Consider the following 21,638-nt stretch of genomic DNA (forward strand, 5'->3'; position numbering starts at 1 on the left):
GAAAAAAAAAACAAAAAAAACTTTCCTCACGAAATCACCAAAGGTGGTCTAACTATATACTTTCCAAGATCACCACCTACCGGTTCTTACAGTAACAACAATCTACAATACACTCAAAGTATCTACGAAATCGATGGCCACAGAACACAACTTTTAACTATTTCACCAACTTATTATCACCCCTATAATAATATGGAGGTTAGAGTATTTTATGGTTTTTAAAGGTCAAGATTCAGAGGAAACTTCGTGTACAAAAACAAGAACATAGCATGGCCCACTAACAAAATACGTGCTCGCAAAGTTGGGTATACTCAGCTTCTACACATACTAATGTTTAAATAACTAATATTTACGGTCGCGAGTCACGATATTCAAAATTTATCATAAAAAGCACAGTAACGAGAGAGACGTGTAATTCATTTTATCTTGCTTCATTCCGATTTACGACCGGCATGGCCAGGTAGTTAGGGTCCTCGACACTTAATCTGAGGGTCGCGGATTCGAATCCCCGTCACACCAAACATACTCGCCTTTTCAGTCGTGGAGACGTAATAATGTTACGGTCAACCAACTATTCGTTGGTAAAAGAGTTGCCCAACAGGAGGCGGTGGATGGTGATGACTAGCTGCCTTCCCTCTTCTTTACACTGCTAAATTTAATACATTAAGACGCTTAATTTTGCATTTTATTACTACTGACACTATCCTAATCGCTCACCGCCCCCCTAAGATATTATTTGTGTCCCACACTTTGGGAAACGCAGCTGTAAAGGATAACAAAAGCTGATGATGCTGTGAACAGTCCCATCGCTTTATGTTGTGTTTTCCCCCCGAATAATATGTTATTTAGTCCTTTACTGTGTTTCTGAGACTTGAAACAGCCCATCGTTTTTTATTGTTTTTCTCCCTGTACACAATATTGTTCAGTAATTTACCGTGTTTTTGGTACTTGAAACAGTCCCATTGTTTTTCCCCTGTATAGTATGTTTAGTTCTTTACAGTGTTTTGACACAAGGAACAGTCCCATCGTTTTATGTTATTTCCCAACCTGTACAGTATGTTATTTAGTCCTTTACTGTATTAAAACAGTCCCATTGTTTCTGGTTCGAATCCCCGTCACACCAAACATGTTCGTCCCTTCAACCGTAGGGGTATTTTAATGTAACGGTTAATCCCACTATTCGTTGGTAAAAGAATAACCCAAGAGTTGGCGGTAGGTGGTTATGACTAGCTGCTTTACCTCTAGTCTTACACTGCTAAATTAGGGCCGGCTAGCGCATATATACCTCGTGTAGCTTTGCGCGAAATTCAAAGTCAGCTCATTTTTCCCCCTCCTGTGCAATACATTATTTAGTCCTTTACTGTATTTTTGAAACATTTCTTAATTTTACATTGAACTAGTTGTACTTTAATTCGTAAAAAGGAATCATATTTAAAAAAGGTCTGATTTATGAATTAAAAACTTAAATAGCATTAAAAAGATCAATGAGGTGTTACATGTTGGAGCGCTGTCGTCGGAATCCACATTGAGTGGGCGAGAGGAAGTTGTTTGATTCGAGAAACCAAACAAGACGAGCATCAATCATCTTCTCTAAGGTCTTACAGAGACAGCTCGTCAAAGCAATTGAACGGTAGTTTGAAGGAATATTGGGATCATTCACAGGCTTAGAGAAAGGTAGGACAATAGCCTGGTGCCAGGCATCAGGAAAGACATTCTCCTGCCAGATCCAGTTAAAAACAATCAGAAGAACAGCAAGAGAAGCAGGAGGTAGCTGGCACAGCATTTTATAGTGTACATTATCAGGTCCAACCGATTTACTGCCAGACCGATGAAGGGCCAGTTTGAGTTCCACCAGTGTAAAGGGACGATTATAGTCATAGAGACAATCAGCTCGAAAGAAAAGAGATGATCGTTCTACCCGAGTCTTGATGATTAAGAAGGTGTAAGAACAAGCACAAGTGCTAGATACCCAGCAAAAGCTTTCACCTAGAGTATTGGCGATGGTCCCGGTATCAGCTACTTCCTGGTCATCAGAAAGCAAGATCAAAAGGGGGACAGAATTATATTGCCCACTGACCTTTCGAGTCTTGTTCCATATGACTTTGGAACTGGAGAGAGAAAATGTGCTAGTTGTAAACTTAATCCAAGATTCCTTCTGACTTTGACGGCTTTCCTGCCGAGCATATCCAGGGGCCTGCTGGAAAGCGAAGCGGTTCGAGAGTGTGAGATACCTACGAAAAATATACCAAGCCAGTTTTTGAGCCTTCCATGCCATGTGGCAGGCAGATTCCACCACGGACGAGAATATCGTGGAAAACGTGTCGAGGTTTCAAGAATACATTGAGCAGCTGCCTGTATAATACCTTCAGTCATAGGTACCACACAGTCATCTACTAATGGCTTACAGGATGAAATTCTGCGAGAGCAGTGAAAGAGGGCCAGTTGGCGTGATTCAGCTTCCACCGGGGCAAGCGGGTCCGGTGGCATCGACCACGGCCAGTCTCTCTCAAAATGATAGGAAATTGATCACTGCCTCGTGGGTTATTGTCAACCCTCCATGAAAAGTGCAAGAATAATGAAGGAGAGCAAATTAAGAGATCAATAGTAGTAAAGAACTGACTAGATGCATGAAAATAAGTATACAAACCAGTACTCAAAAGAGAAAGGTTGTGATCTGAGAACATACGCTCTACGGAGCGACTCCTCCCATCAATATCAGTACCTCCACAGGGGTGATTATATCCATTAAAGTCACCTGGGATTAAAAAGGGAGATGGCAACTGTTCAACGAGAGCATCAAGGTCTGAAAAATCATAGGTCTCTTCAGGAAACAGGTATAGAGAACAAACAGTGATGGTACGACCCAAAGAAACATGGATGACTACGACCTCCAAGAGTGTGTCGAGTGCAAAGACAGGGTGGGCACTCGTCCATCACATAACCTGTCATTTCTGTACAAAGAAAACTACCGAAAGGTGACTGTATCTGCAGGTTTCAGTAATGTTCCCTGTAAAGAAAGGCATACAAGATAGTAGGAAGCAATCAACGCTTTGATGTCATCCAGATTAGAACGTAAACCTTGTCAGTTATATTGTATCAAAGTGGCCATTTTTATTTCTGTAGGCGAACTGGGTGAACGGTCCTGTTTTCGACCACATCGTTTTCCTTTATTTGAGGGAGGTCTATCGACCTCCATGGATCCTGCCCTGGGTCAGTTAGGCAAGTCTCTGTCGTTGGAAGAGGATTCCAGCGACTGGGGACGTAGACGAATGACCGTTTTGCATCTTGGGTCGGGAGAAGAAGATGCCCGACGAAATGCCCCTACCTGGAACCAATGGAAGTGGATCTTGGGGTTTGCTAGAATGAACGTTAGGGGCATAGATGGGTGCTGACGTTGATTCATCAGCATTTTTAACCATGGAGGTCTAAATACTTTTCATATGGCTTGAGAATTATTCTTTTGGAGGCACAGAGAAATCCGTCTGCACTCCCACTATAGTAGTTGAACGAAGTGCAGCAACAAACTTCCGAGATGAAGTGGTGGGCAGTAACTTTCGAGCCTCATGGTAAGTAATGTTTTGAACGGTCTTCAAACGTTGCACCTCTTTTGCTTCCAACCATTTAGGGCAAGAACGAAAGTAGGACGGCTGAGAACCTTGCATTTGACGCAATGAGGGTCTGTTTTACTCTCATAGACATCGTGGTCCTTGACACCGCAACGACCACACTTCAAGGAACCACGACATGATGTTTTCGAGTGTCCAAACCAATGACACTGGAAACATCTTTAAGAGTTTAGAATGTATGACCGTACCTGGCTACCTTTTTGGCGTTTTAGTGAATGAGAGATCTAAACTTTACCCGCGTCGCCATTAAAGAAATGAAGAGATACATTTGAACAGCTCTGAGAGAGTCAATGGCAGTATAAACTAATCTTCAATTGTTTCAGCAGATTTCTTAAGGTTTTGGCTTGGTTTGTTTTGAAATTCGCGCAAAGCTACAAGAGGGCTATTTACTCTACCGTCCCTAATATGGCAGCATAAAACTAGAAAAGGCAGCTAATCATCACCAGCCACCGCCAACTCTTGGACTACTTCTTTACCAACAAACAGTGGGACTGATCGTCACATTGTAACGTCCCCACGGGTAAAAGATCGAGCATCTTTGGTATAACTGGGATGTTTTGAGGTGCTTCCTTTTCCATAAGAATGTTAATGCGTAACGTACAGACAGTTTATCTGTGTCATGAAGTGTACTATACAAATACACTCAAAACAACAAGAAAAACAAACTTATCCCTCAGTGCGTAAATCTCATACTTAGTGGTAATAGTTTAAATGGAATTTCTTAATTTATGATCGATTTATTATTCCTTTACTTAGTTTCGTTATCTATCTGCTATTAATACTTGCAAATTATAAACACAAACATATTTTCCGCCCATTTAATACACTAGCTCTCAAGCCTAGTGATAAACGTGTCAGAAAGAGAACATCTGGTGCTATTTTGTGATAACAATTGTTAACGATGTGTCACCATACAGAAGAGGACCAGAATACTAACTAATATTGCGGTGTTGTTTCCGTAAGTCTTCATGTCATTATTTCAGTGGTTGCTCCAAGTAAATTATTTTAAAGGAATTCATTACCCGTTCTGCTTACTAATTAACGTAGCCTACACTTTTTTATGAAAGCTAAGCCACCAGATAAGAATACGAAACGAATACATCGCTTATATTAAAACACGGCTTGTATCTGTCTGTTTGTCTACCCGTAAAAAGCATTTTTCTGCTTTCCGGTCATAAAACTTTCGGAGGGTGTTGGGCATGTCCCAGAGGTATTATTAGAAAAACAAAAAACTCGCTTTATTTCTTGTTCCTATTTTTACGAGTTTGATAACAATTTCAAGTTTCCTACTTGCTACTGTCTAAGTACTTACTTCCTAAACTTTGGTAGTTGTGGAACTTTCACGGGTTTTTGAGTGTATTCTAAATCTCCAAAATAGCTGGAAGTACAAGTTATAAAAACACGTAGGTCCAAGAAGTCTTATTAGAAATGAAATAGAATGGTCCAGCTTTCGAAAGCGCTCGGGTTATTGGGTTTCTATTTCATTTTTTATCAATACTTCTTGAATCTACGTGTTTTTATAACACCATGGAAGTACAAGTTAAGTAGTATATCATAAATATTTATCCAAATATGAAGAGACCAGCCAGCCTGTAGGGGGGGATTTCACGAAACTATAGGAAGAAATATGGCGAATGACGTACACGTCCGTCCGCCTTCCCGCCACCTCCACGAAGCGAAAGAAATAAATGCCGCATTTGACGGGTATAAGAACACTTGCGGGTTAGGACGATGTATACATGTCTGTTTTGAACACATTTTGCAAGATTGCAAGATGGTTGTTTGTGAGGGTTGATAAACTTGTAGCACAACACTGTAGATAGTTTAATGTTTGTTTGTAATTAAGCACAAAGCTACAAAATAAATTTGTTTGTTTTTGAATTTTGCGCAAAGCTACACGAGGGCTATCTGCGCTAGCCATCCCTAATTTAGCAGTGTAAGACTAGAGGAAAGGTAGCTAGTCATCACCACCCACCGCCAACTCTTGGGCTATTCTTTTACCAAAGAATAGTGGGATTGACCGTTACATTATAACGCCCCAAAGGCTGAAAGGGAGAGCATGTTTGGTGCGACGTGGATTCGAACTCGCGACCCACAGATTACGAGTCGAAGATCTTAACCACCTGGGTGCTTTTTGTCAATTCAGAATTAGGGATCATTAAGGATAAACATATTACGGTGTAGTTCTGCACACAAAGTCTATAACAAACACAACATGAAAATAAAGAAAGATGAAAAACAAATTATAAAAAATAAACGCGTGAATTCCCTCAGGTCATTTGGTGCTTTAAGGAAATGGCATGAAATATTAATCCATTATTATTCTACGTACAATATTCGTGTTTTAAGCTTGTTGAATTTGCTTCGTAATATGATTGATAACGTTATTTCAGCAGGTAATGTTGACAGCATGTAATAACGAGAAAGATTGATGTCGTTCATAATCCAGCGTATACCTGTAGATGAGATAAAATTCAACACTGCATTAAGAACCGTGTGCATTAAACGATTCCTTTGTAGTCTTGCAAACGTTTGATTCGAGCCTGTAGAAAAATAGTAGCGGAAAAAAAACAACTTCCACTTTATGTACGACATCTCTACTGGTACTCAGTGAAAAAAACAAAAACAACTTCGAACATTAGACTTTCTATTCTGAAAACTTTACAAGTATGAAAATACAAATTAATGAGTAAAATCATCGTAATGGGAAAAAGAATCAAGCAGTCAATGTCTCTTCAATGAAACACCAACCACGTGAAAATGCCCGCCAGAATTAACGCTGCATTTGTTCTATTTATTTTTCTTTTACTCATGTATTCTATAAGAATACAAGTTTGATGAAAAGGATAAATTATCTGACTTTGTTTCGTATACAACAATCTAATAGAAGGATTTAAGTATGAAAAACATCCGTGAATGTAATCGTTTCGTACCTATAAAAAAAACTAAAAAACAATTATCGGTGTTCGAGAGAGATATACGCATAGGAATGTGCTTTATTAACTACGTCAAAAATACAATAAAGTGCATATCCAATTGCCTATGAACGCATGATACAGTGAACCCAAATGCGAGCCCTCTAGTGACTCAGCGGCATGTCTGTGGACTTAAAACGCTAAACACCGGGTTTCGATACCCGTGGTGGGCAGAGAACAGATAGCCCATTGTGTAGCTTTGTGCTTACTTCAAAACAACAACCGAAATGTGCTCAAGATGCGAGGGAAATCAGCCGGTTTTAATCGTCTCGAGTACCCGTACAACAATAAAATATGTGATCTCCACGCCCGAAAACGTAGCTTTCATAACAGGATAGCCTTAATTGAGAAATACATTACTGCCTATAGAAACGGAAAAAAAAAGTAAACTTTATCGTAAACAAAAAAGAAAAAAATGTGTTAAATAAGTGTCAATAACCTATGATAAAATCTGTAACGATTATATCCTGCAATGAAATATTAGTATTGTTTGTTTGTTTGTTTTCAATTTCGCGCAAAGCTATTCGAGGGCTATCTGCGCATATTACTACTCTCCAAATGTTTTTAATTTTTAATGGCGTGGCTTAGAACGTATTACTAATACTTGCAATCGATGGTGCAAAAAAAGGTATTAACTGTGTACTTGAATATTTCCAGTAAAATACTACATACTGCACATTTTTACATATTTTGAAAGAACATTCAACATGATTAGACTTAGGTTTTAAGAAATGTAGGCCAAAAATTATTTATTTTCGAGAAAATCCAATTAAAGCACACTTTATATCATTTCTAAGAAACATTCCACACCAGTGACTCGGTGGTACGACTAGGATTTAGAACATGAAGATTTGGGTTTCGATTCTTGGCAACCCTTTGGGCAGCATCTTGTTTAACGACAAACGAATACGTCTCGTGTATTGTGTGCGTTTTTTACAACAAGCCATATCACGCTGTCTGCTGTGTCCACTGAGGGGAATCGAATACCTGACTTTAGCATTATAAATCCTACATCTATCGGTATTTTTTTCCTTTTTCAAACCAGGGCTGAATTTAAGTTCTATGATCATCATCTTGCTGCTTCACTTATTCTTCAAATCACTACGTAATTTACGTGGTCATCACTATGTAATGAAAACATGAACCTACTGTGATAAAATATGTAAACTCAACACATTCTAGTAAATAACGCATAAACTATGTGATTATAGGTAACCCTACACACGCACTAATTAATAACGTTAAACCAGTATATGTGGTTACCTCACTACACTCAGATAATTAATGTGAATAAATAATCATTATCAAACTCTGCCAAATATTGCTTAGAGTAGGGATTTTAAACAAAAATAAACAGATAAATAACAACACATACTCAGATAAATAATATATAATATTGGGTACACAGATAACAATGTAAATAAATAAACAATGTACAAGTTAAAGAAGAGGTTAAACAATTGACAAGTTTGTTTTTTTAAATAAAGGATCACGTTTCGAGCTAGCACTCTTCGTCAGATCGTACAGCTTACCCAAAGGCGCATGCGCAAAATTTAAATAAATTGCGTATGTAGTATTTCAGCATTTGGAATGTTAAGCGTGAAATTTCTATATAAAACTACATCTTTTATATAAATATTACAAGTCATGGAAAGGTAAAACAAACTGCGAATAAAATTTCAACATAAAAATGAAAATCTATAGATGAAAGAGAATCGTTCATTTAAACTAAATAGTCGTTCTCTATTGCATATGTCTGTCGGACCACTAACAAGTCCAAGAATCGAAAATTCCTCTACTCTATGGTTGTTTATGGTAAAATGATTGTCTATAGGTGTATCCTGGTTCCCTGGTTTAATATAGTTTACATGTTGTCGTGGTTGATCGCCGATGTACGGTTTGTCTAATGTATAAATTATTGCATTTTGTGTGTGTGTGTGTGCAAATTATACAGCAAATGATACATTTAGCAGGAATACGTAAAGGACTGTCTTATGTTGAAATTTGTTTTTTCCTCATATATGTGGGCAGGTGAAACACCTGTTTCGTTTCCATGTGTAAATGCGTGGAGTAACATATTGTTTTGATTTCAGTGTAGAATCTATGTTCACATGGTATAAAAAAAAAACATAATTTTTGGTCCTGCATTACTCGCTCGCCATGACCATGTGGTTAAAGCAATCGATTCGCAATCTGAGGGTCGTGGGTTGGAATCCTCGTCATACTAAACACGCTCGCCCTTTCAGTCGTGGGGGCATTATATTGTTACGGTCAATCCCACTATTCGTTGGTAAAAGAGCAGCCCAAGAGTTGGCAGTGAATGGTGATGACTAGCTGCCTTCCCGCTAATCTTACACTGCTAAATTAGGGACGGCTAGCACGTAGCTTTGCGCAAAATTCAAAACAAACCAATCCTGCATTACCAGACGTGCTTAAGCTGATAGCCATGGCTATGCAACAACCGATGAACAATTTATATTATAGCGAACTTCTATGAAAGACATCTTCACAGACTTTCCCGAATAATAATTAATTTTTAGTCAATTAGAACTACTTCACTTTTTCTGACTTTTCAGATTTTATTTCCTTTTTTGCGTCAGTTACTTTGCTAGATTTCTTATTTAAAAAAAACAACTTTCATTCAGTTCTATTTAGTTTGGCTTTCTTCTTTCCGGCTTTATCTCAAGCAAATTATATTTGTTTTCAAGGAGAAAAAAATACTGGAATGCCAAATTCCAAGGCCATGTTTAATCAAATGGAAAATCTATTGGAGCGGTAAGACCAAAAGGAACTGCTGTGATTACAGTTTCTTCAGGCATAATTCTCATGAAAGAGCTGTCGATTAAGAAATATCTTTGAAAGTTTATGAGCGTTTGGCTTATGAGTTTGTGTCAGTTTCAAATCCTTTCTTTTTATCATCCTCTTAATAGCACCAAGTGATGAGATAATCTTCATCGCAATGACTTTTCAAATCAAAAAGTTCTCTTTCGAAACAAAACCTTTACTTTTGAACGATAGTGTTGTCTCCGTCTGTCTTTGAGTGTGGTTTTGAAGCCCGTTGTTTTCGAAACACTTTGCCGTTCGAGTTAATGAAGTTCTATAGAAAATGTGGAAACTCATGTTTAGCATGGCTGTCTCTTTTGGCTCTCTATCGTTTAAAAGTTTCTCTAAACGAATAACGTTCTTCTGAAGACCTTTTTTTTTCTTCTTTCTTTCTAAGAAAAGACTTCCTTGACAAAAGCATCGTGGAACGGTTCTGACCCTGGATGTTGCATATCGTTTTAAACATTGCGTGTAAACCTCTGTGCAAACCAAATGCACTCCTTGCAAGTACAACCTGCGATATACAAATAACAATGAACACTGGCAAATAATCTACAATGCATGGATAACAATATAAACTCTAACACACAATACATATTTCAGAGTATGCAAAAACTAAGGCAAATAATACATCACTGTAACAAAACGGAATTGTCCAAAAATAAGAAAATATCCTTTGTTTGTAGTTAAAAACTATGCTACACAACAGGTTATCTGTGCCGCGCATATAACAGGTAGCGAAATTCGGTTTCTAGCGATTAAAATCCGCAGACACAGCTGTGCCACTGGAGGTGTGGAGGGCAAGAGAAAAGTGAAAAGGAAGGTTTATCTCAGAGATACGAACAACATAAAACTTTCTGCAGTTACATTTTGCTTTATAAAATAAAAATTGCTTGAAAGGCTTTCTTATAAATTGTTTTACACTTGAACACTCCAAAATGATAGCGCCCCCTGTGAATAACCATTCACTTTGATAGCATTTTCACTGCACATTTCTTAGTTTTATTCTACGTTTTCTTCCTCAGTTCACAAGTTATCCTGGGTTGCCTCAAGGCTCTCACAACCACCAAACGCATTTCTTGTTCACATCTATAACGATAGTGCATTAACAACAACAGAAAATTAACAACAACAAAAATCTGAAAATTCCCAACTGACATAATTTTAGTTTATTACAAATATTTCACTTTTTCTGGCTTTTCGGATATTTTTTTTCGCCAGTTACTCTATTATTATTTAAACCTTCTATTCAGTCGTAACTGCATTTTTTTGTCTTATCAGTCATGGAATTTCTTTCATCGGATTTGTCTTAGCCGCTAAGCCTATTCTATTCTTTGACTCTTCTGGATTTTTTTTTTCTACAAATAAAATTTGTTTTCTACATCTTATTCCCAATACTTGTAGGGCCCGGCGTGGCCAGGTGGTGAAGGCACTCGACTCGTAATCTGAGGGACGCGTGTTCGAATCCCCGTCGCACCAAACATGCGTTATGAGTGATAGTCAATCCCACTATTCGATGGTAAAAGAGTATCCCAAGAGTTAGCGATGGATGGTGATGATTAGCTGTCTTCCCTGTGCCTTACACTGCTAAATTATGGACAACTAGCGCAGATATCCGTCGTCTAGCTTTGCGCGAAATTCAAGAAACAAACATTTTTTGGTTTTTTTTCCGGATTTAATTGTTCGCACATTTAGTAATAAGTTAATATGTAGTTAAGCACATAGCTATACATGTTCTGCTCACCACGTGTATCGAAACTTGGTTTCTAGCGTTGTAAGTCCATAGACATACCACTGTGCCACTGCGGCGGTGGAGGTGTGGTAAAAATGAACTCTTACTGTTTATAAAATAGAAACTCGAATAAAATGTCTCAGTAAAATAAAACTTTTAGGAACTGTGTATTTATAATGACTTCACCATAATTCTTCACCAGCAAATATTTACTTCGTCACAAGTTATCAGTATGTGGAAAATGAGTTTTTGACCAAAGGTCTATTTTCAATGCTTTCATTTTTGTAACATTTTCCTCATTCAAAACATGTGGATTGGATTTTATTTTGTGAAATAATTTAGTCTATTAACTAAATCATTATCCTGTATCCTATTCGGACCAGTAATGACTAAAGCACGCAACGCGAATTCGTTGCCAGGGGATTCGAACAGTGAGATTTGACGATCACTCTTACAACGCATCCTGAGAGTAGCGGGTTCGAATTCCCGTCACACCAAACATGCTTACCCTTTCACTCGTAGGGGCGTTATAATGATACGATCAATCCCACCATTCGTTGGTAAAAGAGTAGCCCACGAGTTGTTGGTAGAGGGCGACGACTAGCTGTCTTCCCTCTAGCCTTTCAACGTTAAATTAGGGACGGTTTGCGGAGATAGTCCTCGTGTAACTTTGCGCGAAATTTAAAATAAACAAAACGAACAACTGATGAGTAGTAGCCCTGTACTCTTCATCATGTATGTAAACAATTTGCCATTGAAGGATCTTAATCATGGATTCTCCTCACAGTTTGCTGATGATATAAGTCTGGAAAAGTGCCACAACACCAACAATAACAGCCACAAACCTACAACCACAACAAAACAGAATAAGCGAATACTGTGAAAAATACAAAATAAAAATAAATACAGCAAAAACACAACTTGTCGTCTTTACAAAGCTGACAAAATACAAAAACTACAGCCAAATATATATATGAATGGAACACTAATTCCGCCTAACACATCAACAGAATTTCTAGGTCTAACCTATGACTCAAAAGTAACATAGATTAACTATGTAAATGAAATTAAAGTCTGGCGAAGAACCAACTATGCTTGGAGTCTAACTGGCAAGAATAGTGGAGCATCAACAGACAATATACTAAAAATTTACAAAACAGACATTAGACCAGCAATCGACTATGCAGCTCCAGCATGGATAACTGTATGTGACAAAACAATTAAAAGGAAGTTACAGGCAATCCAAAACACACTTCTAACAACAGCATACAGAGTTCCCAGAGAAACATCATCTAAATTCATACACAAATATTCAAACATACCAACCACACCAGATAGACTCTTACATAGTACAATAACGTATTTAGATAAAAAATTGGATGAAAAATGAATTACTATGCGAACTAGAGAGGTACCACATACATGATGAAGATAGTCCTAAACACTTCTTCCCGATCAACATATATTTTAAACCCAAAAATAAATAAATGAAAAAATAACAAAATAATAAGATAAAATAATAATAATATATATAGAAAAAAAGGCCACCATCAAACTAGACTTCATACTGATAGGGCAAATAATATCTATAAATGTATACCAGTACACGAACATCAATCTGAAAACTCTGACCCTAAATCAGTAACCATATCAACCAACACTGCATGACCATATAAGTAAAGGAAGGAGGAAGAGGTCAAAGAGCACCTGACCCTCCAGGGTACATATGATACCCAAATCCCAAGAGAAAGAGACAGAGATGAGTAGTCCAAGAGCTCAGGGTGACAGTTGGTGGCCAGCTGTATTCTCTCAATTCACAATTAGAGGCAGCTATGCGAAGAGAGTCCTTGTGCAGCTTACTTGGCACGAAATTCTGAAACAAGAAAACAACAACAAACTTTACCTTATTCGGCCTGGTGATTAAGAGGTTTGATCGCAACCTGATGGTCGTGGGCTCGAAATCCTTTAACCAAACATGCTGGCCTTTTCAGCCGCGGGTGAGTTACAATATATCAGTATATACCACTATTCGTTAGTTAAAAATACTAGCTCAAGAGTTGTCGATGAGTAATGCTGACCGCCTTAATTTGCTCTATATTTTTCCTGTACAAAACAGATTTTACGATGTTTGTAGAACTTGTGTCTTCGGTTTTGAGTTTGCTTTATAACTTGGCATAAGTACAGGCAGTCATGAGATGGTTACTTATACTATACAGTTTTCTGACATCTTTTTCAGCCAAATATTACTCAGTTGATCAGCTCAGGGACGTAGATTTTTTACACCCGATGGGGGGGAGGATGATTTTTGCAACCACTTATATGGACTGTTCAATTTGCAAATTGGTAATATCTGATTTCGTGAACCTGAAAGCTGTAAACGTGCAGTCACAGAGTAATCTTGTTGCCACGATACTTCAAGGTTTCCATGTAGGTTTGTATAAGTAAGGTGTTGTGAACAGTTTTCAAAATGTTAATAGAATAAAGACAAATGTGTCACAAATTAACTGCCACATGAATTTATTCCTGCACACTGCACAGTATAAAAGATGGCCATTATACTTTACAAGGTTACTAATAACTTTCATTGCACGAATTACGTTTTCAAATATTAATAAAATTAGTAATTACCCTTGATAAGTTTATATCTACTGAAAAACTGTTCATGGTGTTTGACAAAAATAATTAAAATGTCTTTGTGAACTCTTGAAAATTACACATCAATACAATGTAGCACATAATTATTCATACTTTTTATTGAAGTAAGATTCATTTAGTCCTCTAGTCTACATGTTCCCAAACGTAGACCTCCTTTGTGATGATCTGTTTATGAATTCTTTCATAAGCTCTTCCATATTCATCTTGTTGACTTCATCTTTGTGAGTGTGACAAACTGCCAAATAGTTGAGGCGGCACTGAGACATAGTTGACCTTAACCACGTCTTCAACCGTCTTAATGTAGAAAAGTTGCGTTCACATTCGCAGCTGGATAGTGGACATACAAGCAAAATTTTTATGAAAAGAAACACTTCACTAAACATCTGCTGGCTTGTTTCATGCATTTTACAGTAAGCATCCTTCGCACCTTTTAGAGATACTGCTTTTATTGTTCATTTGAACATGGGCAACTGAAACTCGAGTCGTTGTGCAGAGATTTCTGGATAGAAGTTTATAACCGAGTTGTTAATCTTGCCAGATGTGATCATGTTCTCAAGTGCCAGATATTGCCTCAAGTCATTGTTGTCTGCATTGAATCTAGTGGTCAGATGTTCTATGACTGTGTCCACAAATTCAAAATATTGGCTTTTGTAGTAATCTCTAGCTGTTGCAGAATGGTGTGCTGAGCCATCACCTGTGATCCTTCTGGGGAGTTTGCGAATGCGTGGTAGTTCAATAGGCACCAGATCTAGGGAAGTTACCTTTTTCTCAGCTTCATCAAATATCTTGTTGTAATTTTCCTCTGTTCGCAATACCCGCAATTGCTCAATTGTCATTGCAGATGCTTCAATGATGCCAGATACTGTCGCTGATTTTGCTTGGAATGCACGGTTTAGTTCCTCTAATGCAGCTAATGGATGCTGAGCCATCAACAATCCTAAAACTGTCTTTCCTTTGTCAAATCTGTCCAGCAGACCTCGTGCTTTCACTGCTACATCTGATTTTACATTTGCTAATTCAGACAAAGAATCAACAATGTCACTGTAGTGATCATTAGCACATGTAATTGCAGATAGGCGGCACAACCAGCGTGTTGAACACAGTGGGCGGATGTATTTAACTGGACCATTGTGACTGTCTGACGATGCAATATTGTCAAAGACTGTCTTGTATTTGCCTGACCTCTGAAGCAAGACACCAAGTTCATGTACCCACTAGATAAATACTTAAACAATCACAAATATATTATATTCCTGTTAAAGCTCATCAAAAGGCAAACACGTTGTGATATAATGTCTATAACCACGTCTATTAAATAAAAACACCTAAACAAAAACTGGCAATATAATTCGTGTAGAGGCTTCAGGCCATTGAAATCGCTCCTTTTGTGTTCTAATTATACAAGAAAATACAATATTTTTACTATCTATGATAAGAGAATATATTGTTCTTTTACCATAAAGCACCAGCACTTTATTAGAAAGCGGTGATAATCTGAAATTTCATGGATTAATGAGGGCCACAAACACAGGTCTAATGAGCCCTGTTGTAAAATCGAGGCCCAGACTAAAGGGAACGAAGGGGAGTGATGTAGGGCGCGTCTGAATCCGAGTGGTCCGAACCTGCCGTTAACTGTACACTAAACGTACACTATGGTCAGCGGTTTCGGCAGCTAAGGAGAATAAAGCGTTCGACAATAAAACCGGCTAGATATGCATAAGAACAAATGGCATAGGAAAACCGCACAATATACACATAAGAGTGATGCAGCTACAAGCTACAAATGGTCTGCCAGATCTAGATCACAGGAGTTTACGCTTGGGAGTAATATTTTCGAATTTCATGCTTTGTTAAATCTGTTGTGATGAAAATTTTACTTAATCTTACACTACGTACAAGACGTAGGTAGATTCTGTGATAGTGCTTGCAAGCCTTACATGTATACTTAGGCCTACTGACTGATACTTACGAACTATCGCTTAAATCAAAAAGCTTAGAAGCACACCTATATTAAAGATCTACATTTCAGCTACTAAAAAAGCCTACATTTAGGCCTAATATGTAATTCGATTGGTAAGAACACGAGAATCACAAGAACAAACACACAATTTGTAGGCCTGTGACGCAATAAAACAATTCAACAGACCAAACTGTAGGTGGGGGGAATGATTGTATGCACCATACGCCCCACCTAAAATGAAGGGAGGGATGTATCACCCCCATCTTCACAGGATCTACGCTCATGGATCAGCTTGAATTTACCGTTTGATCCCCGAGACAAACACAGCCCAGGCATTCCAACTTCGAGTTAAAATACGATAAAATTTATTTAAATAATGTTTAAAAAAATGAATTTGTGCGATAGAAACCAATTGACGTGGCACAGGTGTTCTTATAGTTAAAATACGTTTACAAGAACTATTAATTTCATAGTAAAGACCGAAGCAAGCCAGGAATTACAAGTTTTGATAATGAAAGCGTAAAAGGGATCGCCCAAACATTTAAGCTTAAAAACTGAGTTTATTATTTTGAACACGTAGCATTGTTACAATTCGCCGTTTCAGTCTTCATTAGGATGGCACACCAGTGTGTAGAATCGACTCCTGAAACAAAAGAGAGAGACAAAAAGGAATCTGCTGAGATTGTTTTATAGACGCAGGTTACGTGCGTTTATAATAAATACGAAATTTATGTATCCTGCCACCTTATAGCGAATACATATTGCTAATACCTGAAGTTCCTTAAAAGGGCGTAAAGATCGTAACGATATCACTACGCTTGTAACTTTTTCCCACACCCACACATACAAATAATACATATAAAACGAAGGGAACCACGTTGAATATTGTGTAAAGGACAAAACAAAGAAAACTGATAACTGTTAGAAATACAGAGCTGTATAAATTATCAGCAGTGTTGCTGGGCTGCAGATGATCGAAGCGCCGCTCCTAGACTTTACTGTTTTGTTACTTTAAAAAACAACAAATTATATTCTCTCATGCGGAAATCTTGTATATATATAAATATAATATGAGCTACAGATGACGCATCCGTTAAGTTTTTATGGCTCAGATACGCCATCTGGTTATGCAATCTAAATCGATAAGTGTCTGATAATTATAAATAAATTAAATACCTAAAACACAGCTTACATGCTCATGAATAATTCAAGGACCGGAAATTTATCAGGATTTAAGTGAAGTCCGGCACAAAATGTTCTACTACATCAACACTGGGTAATGATAATCTGCGGTCGAGAGTAGTTACGACTAGAATTTTAATTTGTACGCAGTTGAAATAAGAACTCACAATTCTGTATGTTTAAATAAATACAAAAATATTTTAATTTTTTAAGATTAATCATACTAGACAAACAGGAAATTCTAATGGGTGTATTTTATGATTAAGTTAGTTACACAATATAATTGATCAATTACTTAAAATATTTTTTTAAACAAGGTTCTTTCTTTCTTCCAGAATTTTCGCACAAAACTACACAACTAACCGTTCGTAATTTTGAAATGATAGCGTAGACAGTCGAATGCACCCACCGCTAGCTCTTTGACTACTTTTATCTCATTCTGTTAACGCACCAACTATCCCAAGTATGTGACTTTAGCTTGAAAAGCTGTTATACGGAGTAACAATAACCTCAGAACGAACAAAGTGTTCGTTTCCCGTCACCAAATGCTACTTGTCGTTTAAATGTGTGGCGTTATAATTTGTCAGTCAATCTCAGTTTTCGTCAGTGAAAGAGTAACCCAAGAGCCGGCGGTGGATGGTGACAACTAGCTGCCTACCCTCTAGTCTTTTCCTGCTAAATTAAGGGCGGCTTGCACAGATAACCCTCGTATAACTTTGTGCGAAATTCAAAAACAAAATACTGAATGAGGTAGACACTAAAAATTTTAATATTTGTTCACAAAAGAGCGCTTCATCTAACCTATCATTAGCTTCAAGTTATTACCAGATAAAATAACACACAATGGCCAACAATTATTAAATCAAAATATCCCAATTATTCTTAAGGCTGATCAGCATATTTTGCGGGAATATATAAGTACTAAGACTAAATGAAAAGTGAAAGCCTGCAATTTTCCCTAGCATTACCAAGTTTTGGAATAACTTTTTCTGAGTTTTTGATCATTTTTTCAAACTGACCAAGTTTTAAAGGTTTGAAACAATGTTCCAATTACCCCTGATATTATGTTCGCTTTTTCATGTTTCCAGAGTTGTTTTTCTTTTAGATTTGGGAATAACTGCAAAATTTTTCCTTGACATCTTGGTCGCTTTATCAGGTTACTGAAATGTTTTTTTTTTAATCTTCCTTGATATTTTGATCACTTTTTAAAATTCTATAACTTTTTCAGAACTTATAATGATGTTTGAATTTTCCTTGAGGTTCTGAGTAATTGTTTTTAATTCTATAATTTTCCCAACTTTGGCAAGTCTGTTTTTTTAAGTATAATTTTCTTACATTTTGACAGTTTTTCTAAGCTTCCCAAATTCTCCAGTTTTGAGAATAATTTTTCAGATTTTTTGACGTTTTCATTCTTGGTTCCTCCAGGCACTCCTCCGGTGGAACAACGGTAAGTGGCTTACAACATTAAAACCAGAGTTTCGATTCCCCTCGGCTCTAATAAAACACACATACACATGCCTCTAGCTTTCTAAATACGTGACCACGCTGTTATCATCATATCCAACAAAAAAAAACAGGTTTAAATGTAACAACAAATCAAGGATCATCATAAAGTTGCACATATTTAATATCTTTTATAGTCACGGATTATAATCACTGATGATATTTTTTCTGGACTTATAAGGTTAAGTACCTTGTTACGGGTACCTTTTCTTCGTCAATAATTAAAACATAGTAAATTTACTCAAAGGGAACAAAAAACACATTCAAAATAAATTCTGCAATAAGATATCTTGGTCATGATCCAAAATAATTGGGCCATGTGGTTAAGGCGCTCGACTTGTAATCCGAGGGTCGCGGGTTCGAATCCCCGTCACATCAAACATGCTCTCCCTTTTAGCTATGAGGACGTTATAATGTGCAGTCAATCCCACCATTCGTTGGTAAAAGAGTGTCCCAAGAATTGGCGGTGGGTAGTGATGATTAGCTACCTTCCTCTTGTCTTTCACTGTTAAATTAGGGACGGCTAGCGCAGATAGCCCTCGAGTAGCTTTGCGCGAAATTCAAAACAAGCAAATCAGTGAATTTCGTAGTTGCAGACTTTAAACCTTCAAAACACACGAATTTATAAACTGCATGATAATTTACTACAGTGATAGAAACAACATTTTATCTAGAAAAGCATTAGGTTGTAAACTGATATCACTGAAAAGACAGGCTGGCAAAGTCTGTGTTGCAAGACCTAACTCTAGTATGTTCCTGATGGCACCTCAAGGTATCACGGTATTTGAAACACTATACCACAGTGTTCTCATATATAACGTAGAAATAGGCTTATATTACACACACAAGTCGGTTTGATTAATTTTGAATTTAGCGCAAAGCTACTCGAGGACTTAAAGGACATAAAATAATATTTGTTTGTTTTTTAATTTCGAGCAAAGCTACTCGAGGGCTATCTGCGCTAGCCCTCCATAATTTAACAGCATAAGACTAGAGGGAAGGCAGCTAGTCATCACCGCCAACCCTTGGGCTACGCTTTTACCAAAGAACAGTGGGATTGATCGTCACATTATAACTTCCCCACGGCTGAAAGGGCGAGCATATTTGGTGTAACGAGGATTCGAAATCGCGACCTTCAGATTACGAGTCGAGTGCCTTAATCACCCGGCAATTTTGTTAGAACTCAAAGGATAAAGCCTGGCTCCTCTTAGAATAATTCCTAAAGACGAATGGTAGCAGTAGCCTATGTATACATACTCTGCCCTTCTGTTCATGAAATGGTTTTCATTGATCTCGAGGGCTATCACATTAAGGCAGCTAGTCATCACCGCTAACCCTTGGGCTACGCTTTTACCAACGAATAGTTGGATTGATCGTCACATTATAACACCCCCACGGCTGAAAGGGCGAGTATGTTTGGCGCAACGGGGATGCGAACTCGCAACCCTCAGATTACGAGTCGCACGTCTTAACACGCTTGGCCATGCCGGGCCCTGCCTCTAGTGAATCACGAGTCAGTAATCCGACTTTCCTCTCTTACGCTATAAACATAACAGCTACATAATGCACATAAATAACATTACCTATGTGAATTAACTAACAGTATTTACCTACCCTTTATATTCTGGTAATATAGAGAAAAAAACCTTACACTCGCTTTTGTGTAGTGGTAGTAACAGTGACGCAGCAAAATATGAGAGAATTTTGAACAATTTATGTGGCACCATTGGTATTATACCCGTTTAGCGCCAAAAAACTTGGTCCCATTTACCACTTGAAACGAAATGCCGAAAAACAACTACACATATAAGATTGAGACACTAATGGACTTTCCGAAATTACACACTGCTTGGGATTTTTCAAGGATAACTACTTACAAGGGCGTTAACTAATAAAAACAATTATTGTTTTCGTGCTCCGGTACGACAATCCTGTCAGAACAACATTTGAACATGTGCTGCCATCTATGCATTAAGGTTAAAATTACACTAGATTTAACGACAATTTAACGCCCCTCTAGCTGTTATTGTTTCACAAGTTTACAATAAATCAGCTAGATATTTTGCGCGAAAACCTAGCCAGACATACCGTATAATGCCCTGCAAATGTCGGTGACATATTTAAGGGTCGATTATTTTTCACTGAAAATTTATTTACGTGGTCACAAAAGCATAATATATGTGATGTTACGAAGATCGACTGCCTTTGTACTCGAGTCCTAGTAAACGCATGTTTACACGAAATCTCAGGCACAAAGCCACATGTCTCAGTAAATAAAAACTTTAAAAGACACGAAGCTATATCTAAAGTGATGTTTTAGAGGTATCTGTTTTATTTGAAAAGGTTCTTTTTCTATAAATAAAATTGTATACGTAGTTAGTAGGGGTTGAGTCTTACTTTAGGAATATATTTGCTGTGCATTAACAAAACCAACATACAAGGTAATCAAAACTGAGAATTTAGAGTCTATGAATATGGATCGCATCACAAAAAAGTAATAATACAAGGCTGAAGACTGACTGTTGACAGTTTGCTCAAGCTACAAATCTCTATTGTGTCTCCACTATACAATTATTATAAATTATATCTACTGCTGTGTAGGATCACATAGGAATTTTGAAAATGAACAAAAACTGAAAGAGTAGCTTTAAACTTAACTCGATGTCCTTAATTTTGTCGTTCTGTGAAATTTTGTAAATCGTTCTCTTTCCGCCATCAAAAAAAAATCTGATATTTTCCTAGTGTTTGCGTTAGTTTGGAACTACAGCCGGTGTATTTTCTACCGCAGCAATTGGAAACTGTGATATGAAAAGTTTCCGATCTTGCTGCTGTGTGTCATTTCTCGAGTCAATATTGTTCATCGTTACTCGAGTTTGCTGTCTCTACGTGGATTTCTGTAATTATATTTCAACAACTCTTTTAATAGCGGACGATTGCCATAGTAGATTCTGCTACTCAGTTGATGGTGGTGGTTCTTTCTACTGTTTCTTATACTTAGCTAAAACCCTGAGTGTGTATTTAGTATTTATTACCACTGCGTATAGCACTACTTCATACACGTGTTGTTATTTTTAAATATTTGATGTTAGGGTAATAGTTGTAGACTTACGCTAAGTGTGTTGCTATTTACTATTTCGTGTGCATTATTTGTGTTGCCTTATTCTAGCAAACACTTGTACACA

General features: G+C 37.4%; 1 protein-coding gene and 1 long non-coding RNA gene across 3 annotated transcripts in view; both read right to left on the reverse strand.

The window, feature by feature from the left end:
* LOC143247371 (myelin regulatory factor-like) overlaps positions 1 to 21,638 on the reverse strand; it is a 351,121-nt gene that overhangs the window by 314,945 nt on the left and 14,538 nt on the right. The window lies entirely within an intron of this gene.
* On the reverse strand, positions 9,335 to 21,616 carry LOC143247372 (uncharacterized). The gene is made up of 2 exons (XR_013026532.1): positions 20,071 to 21,616; positions 9,335 to 9,938 (listed from the first exon to the last, which is right to left on the reverse strand). It is a non-coding gene; the product is annotated as an uncharacterized LOC143247372 (long non-coding RNA).

This window comes from Tachypleus tridentatus, chromosome 3 (genome assembly GCF_004210375.1).
Source record: "Tachypleus tridentatus isolate NWPU-2018 chromosome 3, ASM421037v1, whole genome shotgun sequence".
NCBI lineage: Eukaryota > Metazoa > Arthropoda > Merostomata > Xiphosura > Limulidae > Tachypleus > Tachypleus tridentatus.